Source organism: Peromyscus eremicus, chromosome 8a (genome assembly GCF_949786415.1).
Source record: "Peromyscus eremicus chromosome 8a, PerEre_H2_v1, whole genome shotgun sequence".
Taxonomy (NCBI): Eukaryota; Metazoa; Chordata; class Mammalia; order Rodentia; family Cricetidae; genus Peromyscus; species Peromyscus eremicus.
The window spans coordinates 49,948,264-49,968,417 of record NC_081423.1 but is presented as its reverse complement, the minus strand read 5'-3'; the positions used below and the strand labels follow the sequence as shown (position 1 = coordinate 49,968,417).

Below are 20,154 nucleotides of genomic sequence, written 5' to 3'. Positions count from 1 at the left end.
ATAGCTGCAGTCACCTGGGTTCTCCTCTGTAGGCTCCCTGGGGCCCTCTTCTGCACCCCCGAAACATAAGCATCAGCCAGCCCCCCTCTCAGATGAGCTAAGTCCCAGTTGGCAGAATATCTTCGGCAGACTTTGAGATATATCTCTACCTCCTTCCTTCCTCCCCAACCCTAGGTATGGCAACTGATTCCTGTTCCTAGGCAAGAGTTGCTATCTTTGCCTTTTCAGCCAATTCATCCAATTCCTGGTATTCACTTTCTTCATAAAAAATGACTGGTTTGTGTTTTCTTGGTAAAGCATGATAGATGCAAAAATAGAGCAAAGCCCCACAGACCTTGTCATCCTAAGGACATGGACAAGTGAACCAGTGAATGTATGAAAATGATTAAACAAACAAACAACAAATAAAAAAAATTGGTAAAATAAACCCAGGCTTTAACAGAACCACAGAAGAGCAAAATGTGAACTATACTTTAGGGAAGACAAGGAATACTGCTTCATAGATGAGGTAGCATCTAGTAGATAGGCAGCTCATGAGGGAAGTAGGAGAGGAGGAATGGGTTTTCAGAGTCATGATCCAAGGCAAGAAAGAACAAAGCATTTGAGTCCAATAGATAAGAAAATCATGGAGTTGTTGAGACCCAAAGCTGTGTTGTGTGACTATCAGTGGAGCACACTGGGTGTGTGGTGTGACTATCAGTGGAGCACACTGGATAAGGTTTACAGTGAAAAATTATAAAGCTAGAGGAGGTGAAACGATCCAGCTTAGAAATGCCTCACCAGAAGCCATTTCAGGAAGTTTGAAGACAATGTGGAAGCATTTCAGCATAAGGAAGAGATTTCACCCAATTTGCAGGAGTAGATGGATTAGAAGACCAACAGCTGGATTAAAAGAGACTAGATAGGGAAATGTTCTATATGTCCATGTGAGGGATATTCATAATGTAAGTTAGGGCATAAGAGGTGAGAAGAGCAGAAAGAGGCCAAGTTTGGGAGACACAATAAATGAGAAACAAAATTTAGGTGTTGTCTGGGTGAGGCAGCTTGGCAGAGAAGAATCAGGAATCTGATAATTTAAAAGATAATTGTTGATGCCCATCATTCTGCTGATGTGATAAAACAATCCAACCAAAGCAGTTTGAGATCACATGCTATCCTCAAGAGAAGTTGGGGCAGGAAGTTAAGCAGGAACTCAAAGCAGGAGCCATGGAAGAATGCTGCTTGCTAGCTCACTTTCTGGCTGGCTCACAGGCTAATGCTCAACTAGCTTTCCTATACAGCCCATGACAACCTTCCTAGAGATGGTGCCACCCACATTGGTCTGGGCCCTCCTTTATCAATTAATAATCAAGGCAATCCCTCACAGACATACCTATAGACCAAATTAATAAAAAAAAAATCACTCAATTTAGACTTTTTCCCCAGGTGATTCTAGGCTGTCTCAAGCTCATAGTTAATGGAGTTAATGCTAAACAAGACACTTGGTTATACATACAAGTACATGTATATGTGTGAAGACTGTTATGGTCCCATTTTTGTGCTAAGGATTGAACTCAGGGATTTGCGTATACTAGGTAGGTGCTGCTCAATGGCCAAGCTACACCATTAGCCACAGGAATTGTTACAGATGTATCTGTGATCAACGCCACTCAGTTGTCCATTAAGAACTTCGCATGTCTTGTCATTCACTGAGTCTGACTTATCTCTGCTGTCAGACAGATGTCATCTTTTCCCTTTACTTCCACCTCTACCAACTGTGTTGCATGAGGGACTTGGAAGGACTCTGTCCTACTTTGGTTTATTGTTGCTATGATAAACACCATGATCAAAAGCAAGTTGGTCATGAAAGGATTTATTTGTAGCCCATCACTGAGGGAAGCCAAGGCAGGACTTTAAGGCAGGAGCTTGAAGCAGGAACCATGGAGGAATGCTGCTTACTGGTTTGCTTCCTCTTGTTTGTTTAACTCCCTTTCTTATATAGCCCAGGTCCACCTGCTGCCCACAGTGGCCTGGGCCCTCCAAACTCAATCATTAAATGAGAAACTTGCCCACAGTCCAATGAGATGGATGCAGTTCCTCAACTGAGGTTCTTTGTTCCCACGTGGGTCAAGTTGACAACTAAGAGAAGCCGTGGCACACTGCCCAAAATTTCTGTTAACACTTAGTGACACCACACCATTTTCTATCCCCTAGTTTCTTCAGCCTTGAATGTTATCTCTGCTCTTCACTGTATTGAGTAATATCAGAAGTAGAGCTTTTTCTCTATAAAATAATTTCTTCTCTCAAAGGCTTTACTGAACAAGACATTTTGGAAGTCTGTGTAGACAAGGATTTACATTGTTCACACCATGGCAAACAACTATAAAACCATGGTTACATATTTCAGTTCTATTAAATCTTACATCAACCCCCACACGGAAGGAGTCTTTGTGTCCAGTGTTTGCCCCTCTTTCCTCCCCCTCTTTCCCTACAATGCTTAATTCTGTTGGAGGCCATACACCTTGCTCAAAGAAAACACTTCACTCTCCCTCTACTAAAATAAATTTAACTCTGTGTTCCAAGTCTGCTCTAAAACTTGAATGCTTCACGCCACCATGATGTATCTAGTTCATTTTCCATTGCTGTGTGAGAATATCCAAGGCTGAGGTAATTTAGAAAGAAGAGAAGTTTGATAGTTTTTCATTTCTCAGTGACTTATTTATGCCATATTTCACGCATGAGAGAAAATACATGAGTCTTGTATTTCAGAGTTTGACTTATTTCAGTTAAAATGATGAGTGAGAAAATTTGATAAATATTTTTGCAAAGGAGGACATGATTTTGTTCTTCCTCCTGGATAAACATAGAGATCCATGAAAGGAGGGAGCTATCACACAACAGAAAGAAGACAAGTGTGGGGTAATAATTGTGTGCCTTAAAGCGTCTTTGGCATATGGGTAACGTCATAGTGAGACCCAGGATTTTGTACAATTACTATACTGTAGCAGGAATCTTAAAAGTTCTTATTAATGAAATCAAACCCGAGCCAGTTATTGGGGTGAACACTGGAAGACCAGAGAGACAGAACAAGCCACAGCTAGCCTCACCTGGCCAACTTCTCAGCTGATCTTGTTTCCTCAGACTGGAAGCCTCTGTGTCCTCATATCCGAAAGGCTCTCAGCTGAACTGTGCTGCTCAAAACCTAAAAAGCTTAACCAGCCAAATGCTTCTAGTTTCTGGTTCTCACGCCTTATATACCTTTCTGCTTTCTACCACCACTCCCTGGGATTAAAGGCTCGCTTTCTAGGATTAAAGGCATGAGTCACCATGCTTGGATGTATCCTTGAATGCATGGATTTCTGATTCTGGAATGATAGGATTAAAGGCGTGTGCTACTACTGCCTATCCTAAGTATCTAGTGGCTTTTCTGTTCTCTGACCCCAGATAAGTTTATTAGGGTACACAATATTTTGGGGAACACAATACCACCACACTATACACTTCTATTATTTTTGGAGTGAAGTTATATAAGAGCTTGGGGTTCTGGAGGCTTCTGTACGACTTCATGTAATAGCCTCATGCTGTCTTGTCTCCTTGCAGAAAGCAAAAGGACAATCTGCATGGACAGAATGCAAAGCACAGGAGGCAGCCTCATTGTCCAGCAGCTCATGCTCACAATAACCACCCAGCAACCCCCAGCATGTGAGAGCAAATGCTACTCCTGAGAGAATGACACTCAACCTCCTAATGACCCAATCAGCTCAAGATCCCTCCACTTCTCAATCTCTCTCTCTCTCTCTCTCTCTCTCTCTCTCTCTCTCTCTCTCTCTTTTGCGAATTAGGGTCTCAATCTCTGAACCTTTGGAGGAAATCATCAACTACAGCATGTATAGCTGTACTCAAAAATACACAAGGATCTCCAACAAATAAAGTCATACTCATTAGAATAATTAATCATTGTTGCAAAGAATCCCAAGACGGGGTGATGGTTAGAGCAATGGTGGTTTGAAAGCCTTAGTGCACAGTTGTGTGTGATATTTGAGGTTCAGCAGAGAAATCTGAGCTGGCAATGTGGACCCCAAAGTCATCATTGTAAAGGTACTTATTCTTATATGTTTTCTACTATTTTCTCTTGCTTTTAAAGTCTTCTTTACAGAGACGGGATAAGTTTTTGCCATCTACATGCACAAAGAGGACCATACTATAATCTGCAGATTGTTTCATCATATAGTGAGCTCATCTGCCAATGGTATGTGAGCTAAAATGATGAGTACCGAATCTATACTGCAACCTTAAATATACTTCAATCACAAATTCAAAGTCCTTCTATTGACATGGAACCTTGGAAATTGCATGTTGACAACAATAGAAGTCACAGCATAGTAGATTCCTGGTTGTCATAGGACAGGGAAAAGTCACCTGATTGTTAGGATCATCTATACTGAACTTTATATGATGGTGAAATGAAATCTTTTGTATTTATCCTTAAACATCCAGTGGTTTCTTGGATACAGGAGCTAATATCACATTAAGTTATTGGCTGAATGAGCTAGGTTACAATTATCATCACAGATATTTGAAGGACCACGAGAAGAAAATTTAGTTTGGAGAAATTTTCAAGGTGTGAGAAAGGTTAAATGGAGGGAAAGAAACTGCTTATTAATGAAGTTTTAAAAGACAGTAGCTATTATTCACAGGATACTGGGTACAGTGATTTATTTATTTATTCATCATTTATTAGTTCAACTCAGGAGTACTATGTACAAACCTATATGCTAGGGCCTATGGTAAATATAAAAATTTTTATATTGTCATTTTATATTGCTAAATTGAAATGTAGTAGAATTACGTAAATTACAATGATAAATTAAAGCAAATGATTAATTATAAATATATGTCTCTTGCATAAATTTTTCAAGATATCATTTTAATAAGCTTCTCAACTAACTTCTTAATACTAAATGAAACCTTATCATCTGAGGAAATATGACTTCAGATAACATTATATTTCATTCCTTTTTAGTAATTAGGTTTTTCCTCCTATTAATTTTATTTATTAACAAATACATCAAATCATTTGAATATCCATGTATATAATATTTGAGAGACATTGGCATTACTATATAACATCACAGGTCTGTAGTTTATATCAGAACTACTTTATGTCAAGGGAAAAAATTTAGAAGGACAGAGAGAATCTATTGAGAATTGAATTTATTTCATTAGTTGAATACATATTATAAATTGAAGTTATATTAGTTAATTCTACATTGCTTTGGCAGAATGTCTAACAAAAGCAACTGAAGAAAAGGAAAGATTTGTCTCTTGACTTCAGAGGGTCCATTCCTGTTTGCTTAGCCACACACCCTCTGGAAGAGTATCAAGGCAGTGGAAATATGGAGGGGAAGACTGTTCGCCTCATAGTAAAGAGAAAGCTGAGAAAAAGAGGAAGAGACCAGGTAGAGCCTTTAAAAGCAGGGCCCATATAAACCCTCCTCTTTTGAAACCTGGGGCTTATGCAGGGATGCTTGGCTCAGCCTGGGAGGAGGGGACTGGACCTGCCTGGACTGAGTCTACCAGGTTGATCTCAATCCTCAGGGGAGCCTTTGCCCTGGAGGAGATGGGAATAGGGGGTGGGCTGGGGGGAAGGGAGGGGAGAGGGGAGAGGGGAGAACAAGGGAATCCATGGCTGATATGTAGAATTAAATTATATTGTAAAATAAAAAAAAAAAAGCAGAGCCCAGTAACTTTCTTACTCAGACTAGCTCCCACTTTCTAAAGTTTCCAAAACCACCTAAATTGTATTCACCATTTGAGAATCAAACATATGAGAGACTTGTGGAGGATATTTCATGTTCAACCCACAATAGATGTTAGCAGCTGAACTTGATTTGCAGGTAAAGAGACTGAGACTTTGTCCAAGTCAAAGTGTATGGTAGTAGCGTTAGAAAATGTTGCTGAAGTCCAAGCCAATGACAATATCACTGAGAAGCAGAACAGGCCAGTGTAGATTCCTTATGCAAACTAAATTCCAAGCAATCACTTTGAGGCGGTTTGGAGAAAGTGTTTCAGACTGGGTACTGGACACTTGCTGAACAAGGAAGCGAAGGGGGGTTGTAGTTGTTATAAATCTAATCAGCCAATCATCAGACCCACGTAATCTTTCTGGAAGAACAATGTCTCCTGTTATTATCCTGGATACCACCAGCCTGTCTGTGAGTTTCTTGGGTATATGGCTAACTCCACCCAAGAAAGCAGGCTCCTGGAAAGAGTGGGTTTAGGGAGGTAGAGAATATATTCTGCTTGTGTCTTTTCAACTTCATGCGCCATAGTTAGGGACGAATGGTGTGAAACTCATAGTTAGCATGCAAAGAGTCTGCTTTTTTCTACCAGGGCAAGAAGCAGCATCTCATGGGTTGTCACTCCTGATGATGTCCTGAAGTCTGTAGGCTCCTGAAATGTTGGAGCTCATATATTCTTGTGGAAAAGGTAAAGGGCCTATGTCCCGCTTCTTGTTTATATAAGTGAAAAACAGTGGCCTGATCATTTGTTCAGGCAGGGAGATATCCATTTGCCATTATATATATGTTCATGCACACACACATATGCATATATGAAAACTGTCTGAACAGTTTGGAGTGTGATGAAACTGCCCATGTTTCTATCTGGTTGTTAAACCTTTGGTCACATGGTAGATGAAAATAAGAGGGTGATTTGAGATGGTACTGAAGATTGCACTTGATATTTGAAAAAGAAGTTATGAAAAACCACACCACAGCCAGCTCCACTAGCCTCAGGGAAGGTGTCCAACCACTGTGGACTCACATGCATGTGAATATATCTTTAAGGGAATACAACAAGAAAGCCTGTGGGTCTCAACAGGAGTGAGAGTGGCATCCCGTAACTGCCATGGCATCACTAATATTCAGCATGGTGGGAGGTACCACAATCTATGCACAATGACACACCCCATTTACCGGAATTATGTTTCTTTTCATCTAAGTCCCAGCAGGAAAGAAAATTCACTACAACTGCTTTAAACAAAGAGAAATGTGTGAAGGGATGACTGCCAAAAAGTAGGTCGGGTTTGGTGTACCTAAAAGGAATGGGAGATATGTGGAGACCAGCCAAAGGGGAAAGGTATTGCATTCTGTTGGCTGAAGGAATACAGGCAGGAAAGTGTCCATAGAGACACATGGGATACAGGACAGTAGGGTAAGGGTCACACAGTAAGAACAGCAGCCACAGAGGAAAGCCAAAGCTGAGTGGGAGAGTGGCCATGCCCTCCTGTTTCCAATCTCCTGCTCATAGTCTCATTGGATGATTCCAACCAGGAATCACCTGGAGAGACAGCTTGGGGGTGATAGAAGACACCCACTGGACAGAGCAAAATGTAGAGAATGAAGCTGTTAGAAGTTTGGGGAATGAGTTGGCAGATGGTTGCTGTCTTGTATGTATCTGCTTTTACAGGGTGTTGGGTGGGCTAAATACTCACCAATACATAGGTTTGAGGCAAAGAATTCCAGCAGGCATATACCAGGAAAGACTGGCCTGTAGGGAAACAGGGTTGAGAGGAGAGTCCAAGCAAGGTCTATGGCCTGGCACAAGAGAGTAAGCTGCCATGGTATTTCTGAAGGAGGTGCTGGAGTAGAGTCACGGCCAGGCTCTGACATCATGGGTGACAATACATTGCATTATTTCCAGGTTGTTCCAGTGCCCTCTTTGGCAGCCAAACAGGTCCCTTTGACATGCTTCTCTCCCTGGCTCACTGTCCTTGTATCTGTGGTTGAGGAAAGCCTTTTAGAGTGGGCAATACTTTCAATAGACTCGTGAAGCTTGACTTACCTTCGAAAATTAGAATGCTCTCTTAGCAGATTTTTGTCTCACATCGTTTCTAACCACAGAATCAGAATCTGAGACTGCAAAGTCTATTTTATCTGTAGAGTGTGGATTTGAGGTCATTCTACAGTAGCCCTCATGACTGATCTGGATATCTCTGGCATGTCGGTAGTGTCCTCTACACTACAGCTATAAAGATCCTTCCAAAATACAAGTTCCATAAAATAAAATCCTTTCCTACAACTCCCCTTCTGTCTCATTGTTCTCAGGAAATAGCCAAAATTCTTATAGATGCATCACCAATCTGGCCACTACCTACCACTGGTCTCATCACCCTCCAGCCTCAATGTTCTCCCCCCCCCCCCCAACACATGAGCTATTTGTAGGTTTTGGCTCATAGACAGCTCCACTCTTCTTTAAGATACATGACCCCTTGCATTTTCTAACTCCGACATCAGATTGTAGAGAGCTATTTCATCTCCGCCAGGACTCCCTTGAAAATATCTTAGACGAAAACTGCCTGAAATCTTTGCTACAAATGAAGTGTGTGATCTTCTCATTAGCTTCTTTCTTTTAATCATCCTAAAAAGAAGTCTCGTAAGTCATACCTACATTTTACAAGCCATGCATAATAATGAAGCCCAGCTCCTGATTTAGCAGCCCTCCTGGGAGTTCTTCATCTCTCACTGCAGGGCCCAGAGGCTGCGACTGAGATCAGATAACAAGGGAGGGACCCAGGAACCTAGGCAGTTCTGTGGGTGACTTCTAACTGGGTGAAGAAGCCTACAGTGTTGTGTTTGAAGGAGAGTTTGTAAATATTGATACACATATAGACAGGTCAAAGCATCGGGACACTGGACTATATTGATGTTTTATTTTAGTGTTACTGAATTTGCAGTCAGAGAGTAAAATCACCCATTAAAGAAGGAGAAGAAAATAATTTTTTAGGTATGTAGTGAGAGCCACTAGTTTATAGTAGAAATTTTTGGGGTCTTCAATTTAAAAAATTCAAAAAGATAAACATTAAACTTTATAAATTCAAAAAGATAAACATAAAACCTTATATGTCTAAACAGTGGTATAGATGTCAGGAATAGAGGAGGAAATAGAGAGACAATATCTGAACTATCATGCAACAGAAAAAAACAAACAGACAAAAATAATGCACAATTAAACACTGTTTGGCCAGTTAATGACAGTTGTTGTGATGAAAAAAATGCATCAGAATTAAAGTGACAGTGTGTTACAGGGTGGGTGCCTATGTAGAGGGGTGATCAGGAAAAGCTTCTTTGAAATGCAGAATTAATGCAGAACGGTGGAAATGAAGGAGAGGCCATGTGATATTTAGGGAAAAAAGGATGCTAGGAAATGAACAGCAAGGGACAACAACACCCCAGTGTTTGAAGGAGAAAGAGGCCAGTGTGGTCACAGTGTCATGAGCAGGACTGGTAGGAAATAAGATCAGAGATGTAGCCACAGCTGAGATGCTTTCAAAGGAACACTCCTGTGTATGCAGGATTGAAAGCAGAAATGAGAACAACTGGATGGGCATTGTGGTAGTTTGGGTAAGAAATGTCCCCCACAGTCTCAGACATTTCAGTATTTGGTCTCCAGTTGGTAGCACTGTTTGGGAAGATGTAGGAGGTATGACCTTATTAGAAGACATGTGTCACTGGAGGCAAGCTTTAAGAGTTTAAACATTCATGCCATTTTTAAGTTCACTCTCTCTGCTTTGTCCTTACAGGTCAAGGTGTAAGCCCTCAGCTTCCTGCTCCAGCCACCAGGCCTGCTGTTTGCCATGCTTTCCTGCCATGGTAGACTCAACCTTCTGGAACTACAAACTATAAGTTTCCTTAGTATTATAATGGTTTGAGTGAGAATGACCCCCACAGCCTCCTATATATGAATGCTCAGTCACCAGGGAATGGAACTGTTAGGAAGGATTAGGAGGTGTGGCCTCCTTAGAGGAGGTATGTCCTTGTTGAAGAAGGTGTATCCTTGTTGGAGAAGGTGTGGCCTTCTTGGAGTAAGTGTGCCCTTGTTAGAAGAGGTGTGTATCATTGGGGATGGGCTTTGAGGTTTCAAAAGCCCATGCCAGGCCCAGCCTCTCTCCCTCTGCCTGCTGTCTTCAGATCAGGGTATAAAGCTCTCAGCTACTGCTCCAGTGCCATGCCTGTCTGCTTCCCACTGTGATGAACATGGACTAACCCTCTGGAAGTGTAAGCAAGCCCACAATTAAATGCTTTCTTTCATAAGTTTCTCTTATAAATTAGATGAGAATGTGAGTAGAAGTAATGAGGGGGAAATAATCCAAGATGTGTCCCCTAAGCAAATGTGAAGCAGGAGGAACTATTTTCTAAGTACAAATCTGAAAAAAGGATTTATACTGAGAATATAAAATTTTTTTCTTAAAAGATATTCAATCTCAATAAAAAGATGGTAGAAGTACAATTAAAGATGGGAGAGAACATTCAATAGACACTGTATCAGTGAAGATATATGAAGAGCTAGTAAATACATAAAAAAGTTGAACACAAGCAGTTAGGGCAATGCAATTGGAAGTACAATGGAATACAAATATATACAATTACAACAGTGGAAACCCAACAGACTAATTATTACAAGTGGTGAAGAGCCTGTGGAAAAATTGAAAGCCTAATGCAGCTACTCATGAGACTGTAAAGGTCTATCACTTAGAATATAATTTTGTGTTTTCTTAAAAGTTAAAAGCAGCTAACCAAAGTACATCAATTACACTCTTATCTATTCGCCTAAGGGAAAGAAAAGGCTATGTACACACAGAAACTTAAAGGATTGTGTTTATAGCAGCATTATTTATGCTATCCAAAAAGCAATCAAGGCTGGCTTTTGGGGTTTTTGCCAAGTTACCACAAGCTAGAGTCATTTAGGAAGAAGGAAATTCAACTGAGAAAACTGCCCCCCTTCATTGGCCTGGTGGAGGTGTTTTCTTGCTTAATGGTGGATGTGGAAGGACCTAGCTGACTGGGGGCAGAACCACTACCCGGCGGATGATCCTGGGTTGTATAACAAAGCAAACTGATCAAGCCAGGAGGAGCAAGCCAGTAAGCAGCAATCCTCCATGGCTTCTGCTTCAGTTCCTGCCTTGAGGAACCTGCCACTGACTACTTTTAGTGATGGAGTGGTGACCTGAGAATTTAACTGAAAGAAACTCCTTTCTCTTTTTGCTTTGGTTGTATTATTTTATCACGGAAATGGAAACTCTAACTAAGACAAAGACAAATGTCAATAAGCTGGAAAAACAAAATGTGATACAGCCATGAGGTAAAATACTACTTGACAATAAAAAGGAATGAATTACTGATGTACTTGCAACATGGTAACCACTATGATAAACATCATTTAAATTAACTTCCTCTACCAAAATTTACATTGAAATTTAAGTTTCCAGTGTGATAATACTATCATACAATATCACAGTGTGATAATGAAGCTGTTAAGAGAAGTGCTTATGCTTTTTATACAGATTGTAATTTTCCCTCTGGGATTAGGTTTTGGCTTTCACAGGACATCATTAGTTACCCTGAGTAGACTGTTTTAAGGCAAGACCAGCTGTCTTGACTACTACTCTTTGCCAGTGATATGGGGCTGGGGAGGTCTTAGGTATAAAGAACACATCAACCCAGTTGTGAGGATCACTTTTCATTGTCTACTTGACTGGACTTATAACCACTAAGAGACACAGTTCTACGTGTTATCTATTGAAAGTATTTGCAGAGAGATTTAACTGATGGGGAAGACTCATCTTAAACATGGTGCTGGGGTATATTATTTTAAGGTGTGTTACTTTTGCTTATGTTGCATTTGTTTAACTATGTGAAGCTATGTTACTGTGACTGTCTAAAACATCTGGTAGTCTTATAAAGAGCTGAACAGCCAATAGCCAGGCAGAAGAAATGATAGGTGGGGCTGGCAGGCAGAAAGAACTAATAGAGGGAGAAATTTGGGAAAGGAGAGATCTAGAAGAGAGAGAAGGAGGAGGACATCAGGGACCAACCACCCAGCTACACAACCAGCAATGGAATAAGACAGAAAGGTATACAAAAAAGAAGAATGGTAAAAATCCAGAGGCAAAAGACAGATAGGATAATTTAAAGAGAAGAAAAGCTGGCTAGCAACAAGCCAAGCTAAGGCCGAACATTTATAATTAAGAATAAGCCTCCATATTTATTTGGGAGCTAGGTGGTGGGCCCCCCAAAAAAACCAAAGAGCAAAGAGCAACCAACAAAAAAAAGCAACCAACAAAACATGGCTAGTGCCATTCTAATTTTATTTACTGAATATAAATGCTGAAAGGAGAAGTGAGCAGAAGACCAGCATGTATCTCTTTCTACTGCAGAAGCCATATTACCAGATGCTTCACATTCCTACTATTATATATCTTGCCCACCCTGATGGACCGTATCATTTAATATATGAGCCCAAATAAGTCCTTCTTTTCTTAAGTTGATTTTATTAGATATCTGGTCACAGTAATGAGAAAAGTAACTAATACAGAAAAATGCATGCCAAATTTCTGTGGTAAACAGATCAAGTGGGAGGAATACACAAGAGACTGGCACTGCAGGTTAGCAAAGCCCCAGAATTCTAAAAGCAGAGTTAAGTGGGCCATTCTTATAGGAGCTTAAAAGACCAGAATTCCTGGAGAAATGTGGACAGTGGTGGAGGGGCTCACAAGGTTTCAGAAGGCAACTAGGACTTAGGGGAACTTGACTAGAGGATTTGCATTCAGGAGAAGAATGTTCCCTTGTCTTGAAGGTTTGAGTGAGGCTAAATTCAAAAGTACTGGTTTGGTAGAACAAGTTTTCAGATAATACATTCTTCATACTGTGGCATGGCTTCTACTTATGGCTCTCCATTAGCTATACAGGGAGAGAGACCATAAAAATATGAAAAATTTGCAGTGTAGCAAGGGAAGGAGGGTGGTTGAGATTAAAAGTGCAGATGAAGTTCATACAGAGGAAGCAACTTCAATTATTAAATGGATTTGAGCCATAAGGAAATCTCCACTCTTCACTAAGACAATAGGAAAGATCCTGAGGATAAGATGCTACCCACTAATGGCTCTAACTTGTGAAATGCAAACTCACTCAGAGGAGAGAAATTGACTGGGGAATGCTTTTGAAAGGGTTCCCTGCTCAAAACCAACTGCTTTCTGAAAGTGTATTCTCTGGCACACCTGTCAAGGTACATAGAGGCTGCTGAGGCTGTGGTGGAAGGGGCCAGGCTACATCTCAAGCTGTTGGCAGAACGTGGTACTATCATCCATCTGGTTTTGTATGAATGCAGAATTGGAGGGTTAGACTCATAAAAGCTTGAATCAAGTTTCCAGAAAGCCACTGAAGTTAGGATCCAATTCCCTGCAAGGAGGTCCCAAGACATCATTGCATTCAGCTGGGAAAGTAAAGCCTATGTTGCATCTGAGCTCCTGGAATGCTGGAGATGCCAGGACTGTGAAGTGTCTGTCAAGGAAGGATGCATGTGCAAAGAGGAGCCATATCAAGAGAGAGGCCATGTGTGTTGTAGGCAGTAGAGCTTGAGAGGGATGGATGGCCAAGCTTATTGGAGCACAGATGCTGCCACCACAAGCTCTAGATGTTGGCTACAGAGTTGCTGGGTTTGTTTTTTGCCTGGTTTCAGTCTTATTTCAGTCTACTCTCTCTTTGCTATCCTCCATTTCCTCCCATTTGGAATGGGAATGTTAACTCTGTGCCATTGAGTTTTGGCAGTATGTAATTTAATTAATTTATTTTTTATGGAGATGTAGCTCACAGTGAAGAACTTACTTTAACTATTGAAGGAGACTTTGGACTTTTGAGCAGTGTTAGGGTTGTTAAGACAGGAGATTCTTGGAGGTTAATTAGATGCATTTTGCATCATGAGATGGCCAGGACCTTTTGTGAGTAAGGGGTGGAATATTAATGATTACAATGATATGACTTAGTATCAAGTTGCTAGGGAGAGGACTTGTGATATTTAAGATTCATTGTTAATTTGATTGGATTTATAATAACCAAGAAGACACATCACTAGGAGTTGATAAATGTTTACAGGGAGGTTTAACTGATAGGTAAGACCCACTTGGAACCTGGGTGGCATTATCCCATGGGCTGGCAATCCTGGACAGAATAAAATAGAAAAAGATAAATAAAAAGATCAGGTAGAGTACTAATGTTCATCTCTCTCTCTGTTTTCTGACCAAAGAAACTGCATGACCAGTGCCTCCTGCTCCTTCTGCCTGATGCGTTGTTTGGGATGATTTATCTCAAAATCCTATGGTATGCCCAGATTAATATAAATGAGAATAAACGAACACAAGCCCATGTATCAGGCTTGGCCAATTTGCATATGAAATGTCTTGACAGGAAGCAACTGATCAGGGTGAGGACCGTTCGAATGGGTTTTGATTGAAGTAGACTTGTTCAGTAGTACTGAAGGGTTGTGACTAGATGGGAACCGTTTACAGCCCCACTCCTCTGTGTGAATTAAACAGTCAAGTTCAGCAGTTTATGTCTATCACAGAAAACAAGGATGCCCGGAGAGCTAACTGGCTTATTTAGAGCCCAGGCAAAGTGTTGATAGAGGTACTTCATGATGTGGAAAAAGCAAACAGCCATGGAAAGGTTGTGACCATTTGTGTCTTCTTATTAACTACATGAGCATTCAGTGGAATTTTATCTGAAGCCTGGTTTTATTACTATGTCACCACTTAGTGAGCTTCAAGGACCAGTCAGAGACCTAATTCTCCCTAACTTTCACCACTATCAGCTACCAAATTCACATACACACACACTCATCAGATACTAAATTGCCTTGCTTGCATTACTTCAGTCCACATACACACAGTCCTATTTTACCAGTATTTATCTCAGATAAAGTCATAAGTGTCCCAAAATACAACTCAATAAACCTCTGACTCAAAAGATGATGAAATACAATCTCACCTTTCCTCATCCATCCAGCTAATGTTCCATGCAATGTTCCCTCTGCTCCTGGAATGAGAAATCTCCAAAGAAGTGTTATTCATATCCAAAGAGCTAACTATGATCATTCTTGCCTCTTCGCTAGAACAAGAGGTGCCTTGTATGTAGTGCCTCTGGACCTGGGCACACTCCTCAGCCATGACCTTCATGCTGCTTGAATTAGGCCGTGTTGCAGCGGGTGCCTCCAGTGCTAATACAAAAGCATGGCATGGCTCCCTGCTAAATCTACAGAGTAAAATCTGCCTCTACTCCCTCTTCCTCCCCTTATTTCATTCACTACCCTCTTATACACACATTGTGTTCTTGAAGGGCTCTGCTCACACAGCTATGACAGGCAAAGTCAAGGCCAACATCTTTGCCCATTCACCTTTGAAGGTTAAAGGAAGAGTCTCCCATGCCTCCCATTCCTGCTGAAGTAGATCTCTGCTCGTATGTTGTGAGCCCTTCTGAAACAAGGTGATCGTGTACAAGCTTTCATTTCTTCTAGGCCGCTCTTAGTGGCCTCCAGTTGTTGGAAGTAGTTACTACAACTAGGGTCTAAAGAAAAAAAATATCCAACCAGGATCTCTTATTAGATGGTTTTAGACAAAAGCATTTAACAGGAAAGAACAAAGACAATTCATGTAACCTGTCAGGGGAGTTCAGGGGGGTCCTACTCTTTGCCCACGATGTACAACAGGCTCATCTCAGAGTCAACAAAATATCTCAGTGGAACTCAATTGACCTTTCAACTAACACCAGGCAATGTAAGTTCCCCAGAGCCATGGTTTTTCCTGAGCCATTTCTGATTTATGCATTGAAAAAACAAACACTAACTAAAATACCAGCTGCTTCTATTGTACCATGTATGTAACGTTCATTTTGTTTTGTTTTTTTGTGGTGCTGGGAACCGAACTCACAATTTCATGCAGGCTAAGCAAGGGCTCTCCCGTTGATCTACACACTCAGCCAGCTACATTTCTTCAGCCCTCATTATTCAGCCATGAGAATCTATTTCTAGCATTTGTGACACTGATTGGTATTGATTAAAAATCTCGCAAAGCTAAAGATAAGCAGCGAAGCACTTCTAACAGCCGCTGCTGGAAGTTGGAGCAGTGTGAATTCTCATTGAAAGCACCAAGTACGAGGAAGGTAAAATCAAGCACGTATTTAGCTAACATCTCTCATGCCAGGGCACCCCACTTTATTAACCTAGGGTGCAAAGATTTTAGGGTACACTATCGTTTACTGCATTTCTTGGGGGGAAGTATCACTACTACTGATTGGAAGGTAGACCAGGCATCTAAAATGTCGAAATGTGAGAGCAGTAGGCTTCAGATTGAAGATATACTTGAAAGTAAATTCTAACACCATCACCGTAGTTCAAGTGGGCTCTGTACTGAGCTCTCTCACAGAGGAAAATAAGGTCTTTTCTCCACTTGACTTCCAACTCTCTGGACTCTAAGCCAGATTTGACCTCTTGTTCCTACTGTAACATCTATAAAAAAATTTCTCTCTGCAGAAACTTCATCTGGTTTATTTTAATAACTTGAACTTCTAAATCAGTGTTTTTCAACTTATCAATTGTAGAACCTCTGTGTCAGATTCGATTCGGTCACTTGTTAAAACCAAGTGCCCTCTTGTGCACTTGGCTCAGCTGAATCAAAACTCCTAGAAGTGGGTCCAGGAGTGTGCAACTGAACAAGCCCTCCAGACAATGTCCGGACATCTCAAGACTTAAGAACAACTGCCCAAAGTGGAGAAAAACATAGCAACTATGATGAAAATGTCCTTTTACCCGAACGATAAAAATTGATTGCTGATTGGCCATGGATTTAGAAAAGCATTAACAAAATGAGAAGATGTCTAGCTCAAGGCTCATAAGCTCACCTCCTCCTTCTGGAAACAAGCTGCATTTCATTCCCTAACTTTTGGCATGCTACTGAGTTACGGCCAGTGAAATGTGGGTAGGAAATATGTTGGCTGTTTCTGAGGTCGGCTCCTAAATTGTCTTTGAGAACCTACGCACCGTCACTCTTTGTGGTGGTTTGAATGATAAATGTCCTCTATGGGCTTGGGTATTTGAAGACTTGGTCCCAGTTAGTTGCACTGTTTGAGGAGATGGTGCAGCCTTGGTGAGGGAAGTACATCACCAGGGGTAGGCTTTGAAAGTTTGTAGCCTCCCCCCACTTCCAGTTCCCTCTCTCTGCTTTGTGTTTGCAGTTGTAGATATGATCTCTCAACTTCCTGGTGCCATGCCTCCTGCTTGCTGCCATGCCTTCCTGAAATGATGGACTCTTATCCCAACATAGGACAAATGGTTGTCAATATGACTATACCTGGAATCAATAAAAACCCTAACAGCTGGGCATACCTGTGAGGTTTTCTTGATTGGATCATTTGAGGTTGGAAGAAATACCCTAAATCTGGGCCACACCTTCTGGTGGCAGCCCACGTAGCTGGACATGGAAAAATGACGCTTTTGCTTTTTTTCCTGCTTGCCCTCACTCTCACTGGTAAACTCATCTTTGCTGTTTCTGAGCCCACTTCTTCAGGATTCCAACAGTAGACTGAAGCATAAATCTAATTAATCTTATCAATAAAAACCAGGAGTCAGATATCAGGGTAAAACTGAAAGATCAGAGGAACAGGGCAGCAGCCACTTCAGACTTCTTACTTCTATGAATCCTCAGACTGAATTGGGGGCCAAGATCCTGTCTCTAGCCACCTTATATTCCTGTCTCCACCTCTCAAGTGCTGGGATCCAAGGTGTGAGCCTCCCAAGTGCTGGGATTAAAGGTGTGAGCCAGGTTGGGGATTTAGCTCAGTGGTAGAGGGCTTGCCTAGCAAGCACAAGGCCCTGGGTTTGGTCCTCAGCTCTGAAAATAAATAAATAAATATGCTGTGGGATGTTCTGTATGGCAAATGTGTTGCTGATTAGTCAATAAATAAAACACTGATTGGCCATTGGCTAGGCAGAAAGTGTAGGCGGGATGAGGAGAATAAAGCTGGGAAGTGGAAGGCTGAGTCAGAGAGACACTGCCAGCCACTGCCATGACAAGCAGCATGTGAAGACACCGGTAAGCTATGAGCCACTGTGGCAAGGTAGATTTATGGAAATGGATTAATTTAAGCTATAAGAACAGTTAGCAAGAAGCCTGCCACGGCCATACAGTTTGTAAGCAATATAAGTCTCTGTGTTTACTTGGCTGGGTTTGAGCGGCTATGGGACTGGCGGGTGACAAAGATTTGTCCTGACTGTAGGCAAGGCAGGAAAACTCTAGCTACATAAATAAATAAATAAATGAATAAATAGATAGATAGATAGATAGATAGATAGATAGATAAATAAATAAATAAATAAATAAATAAATAAATAAATAAATAAATAAATAAATAAATAAATAAATAAACTAAAGGTGTGAGCCATCACAGCCTGGACTCTATGGTTAACTAGTCGCTAGCTCTAACCTCTAATCTCCAGGCAAGCTTTATTTGTCAGAATACAAACAAAATATCACACACTAGACTAAAGACCATTAGCTGCCTAAGAATCCTCTAAGACTCCATCACCAGATTTGTACTGCTGAGACACTCAGTCTAAGAGACTGAACAACTACCAGATTCTTGGCCTTTCCATCAGATGACAGTCATGGTTGGACTATCAAGCCTACCGATTTTAAGCTACTCAAATAAATTACATAAACACACACACACACAAATATATACACATGCAATACATGCACACACACACATATTGTATATATATATATATATATATATATATATACAAATTTTTTCGCAAGGGTTGGAGATGTTACTCAGTGTTAGAGTTCTTGCCTTGTTTGATCTCAGCACTGCAAGTGGGAAAAGGTTTCCTTTGACCACCTTTGCTTTCCAGCCCTAGAGAGCTCAGAAGATCCGGCTGCATCTTAGTGAATCACACACGGGAAGCTCAAATGGAGAGAGATTTTGAGTAGCTGAGAAGAGAGAAAGGCTTGTGGGCCAAGACTGCTACCACATGGAAAGCAAGAAGAAGATGCTCCAGTATGGGCTAGTCTGCTGGGATATGCTTCATGTCTCAGACTATTGAGCTTCTGTAATGGAATTCCTAAGGCTAGATCATTTAAAGCATAAGCAATGCAATGCTCACGATTTGGGAGACTGTTGAGCCCAATGTCAAGGCACTGTTGTATTCTTTGTCTGGTGGGGGCCTGATCTTTGTTGTTGGTGTCTTCAGCGTGTTCTCACATGGTAGAGAGAGCAGAGAAGCTCCTCAGTTCTCTTTTACACAGTCACTAATTCCATGAGGCACTCCACTCACATGACCTAGTCATGTCCCAAAGGCCCCGCCTCCTAACACTTATCACAATGAGGATTAGATTTCAGCATATGAATTGTAGAAGAACACAAACAAGTAGATTGTAACCCTCAGACCTGTCCTTCTGTAGTGTGCTGGTGGGTACATTTGTGCCCACTTAGGTCTCACTTGAGAAATGCACTTGCTCCAGAGACTTCCATGATAAACCATGAAAACTATTTATCTGAAGTACCACAGACCAGAGAATGAAAGTAAAGGTGTTATTTGTCCTCTGGGGAAAAAATCGAGAATGATCTTTAAAATCCTCCCACAGTTTGGCCAAAGAATTCAACGATGTCATAAAGAATAGCACGTGTTCCAAAAAGAAAGAGAGAAAGTAAAAATGAAGAGGGAGTATAACATATAAGGCCTCTAATGAGAAGAAATCTGGAAGAAAGGCTGATCCCTTTGCCAGAGCCCACCTGGTAGGCACAGTCTTGTGCAGGTCCTTTATTTCTCCACTAATGACACAGCCTCATTCAGATCAATTGGTGCCAGTGAGGCAAGGACACAAGAGTTGAATACTTTGAGCACCCTCTTAGATGAGGAGGACATGTATGCAGAAAGAATTCAGAGTACCTGGGAGGTCTTTGCAGAACTGGGGACATTTGGAAGTGATTTAGACACTGGAGGAGGATGGCCTAGCGTTCAGGCAGTGGGACAGGGCTCTGGGACACTGTGGCCATCTGTGGCCGTCCTTTCCATAGTGGTCTTTGAGATGTTCTCAACCCATAAGAGGTGAAAGAGTCCTGGAACCAGCACCACTGCCCAATGCAGACATGCAGCCCAGGCAGAAACTTACAGGCGTGTGGCACACAGGCTTCTTGGCTTTTGAATGTTGCAGTCATGTGGCTGCTCTACTGAGGCCAATGGTTTGATGCTGACTACTTCAGAGTTCCTAGAAAGTGACCTCTGGTAGCAGTCAAGGCCTGGAAACAGGGATTCTTTGGGAAAGGTCCCAGTCACCAAACTCTG

The 20,154-nt window shown here is 41.4% G+C and overlaps 1 long non-coding RNA gene across 1 annotated transcript; it reads left to right on the top strand.

Moving 5' to 3' along the window:
• The first annotated feature begins 5,207 nt into the window (after positions 1-5,207).
• On the top strand, positions 5,208-10,591 carry LOC131916117 (uncharacterized). Its single transcript, XR_009380510.1, has 3 exons — positions 5,208-5,438; positions 6,373-6,468; positions 9,563-10,591. It is a non-coding gene; the product is annotated as an uncharacterized LOC131916117 (long non-coding RNA).
• The last annotated feature ends 9,563 nt before the right edge of the window (positions 10,592-20,154 follow it).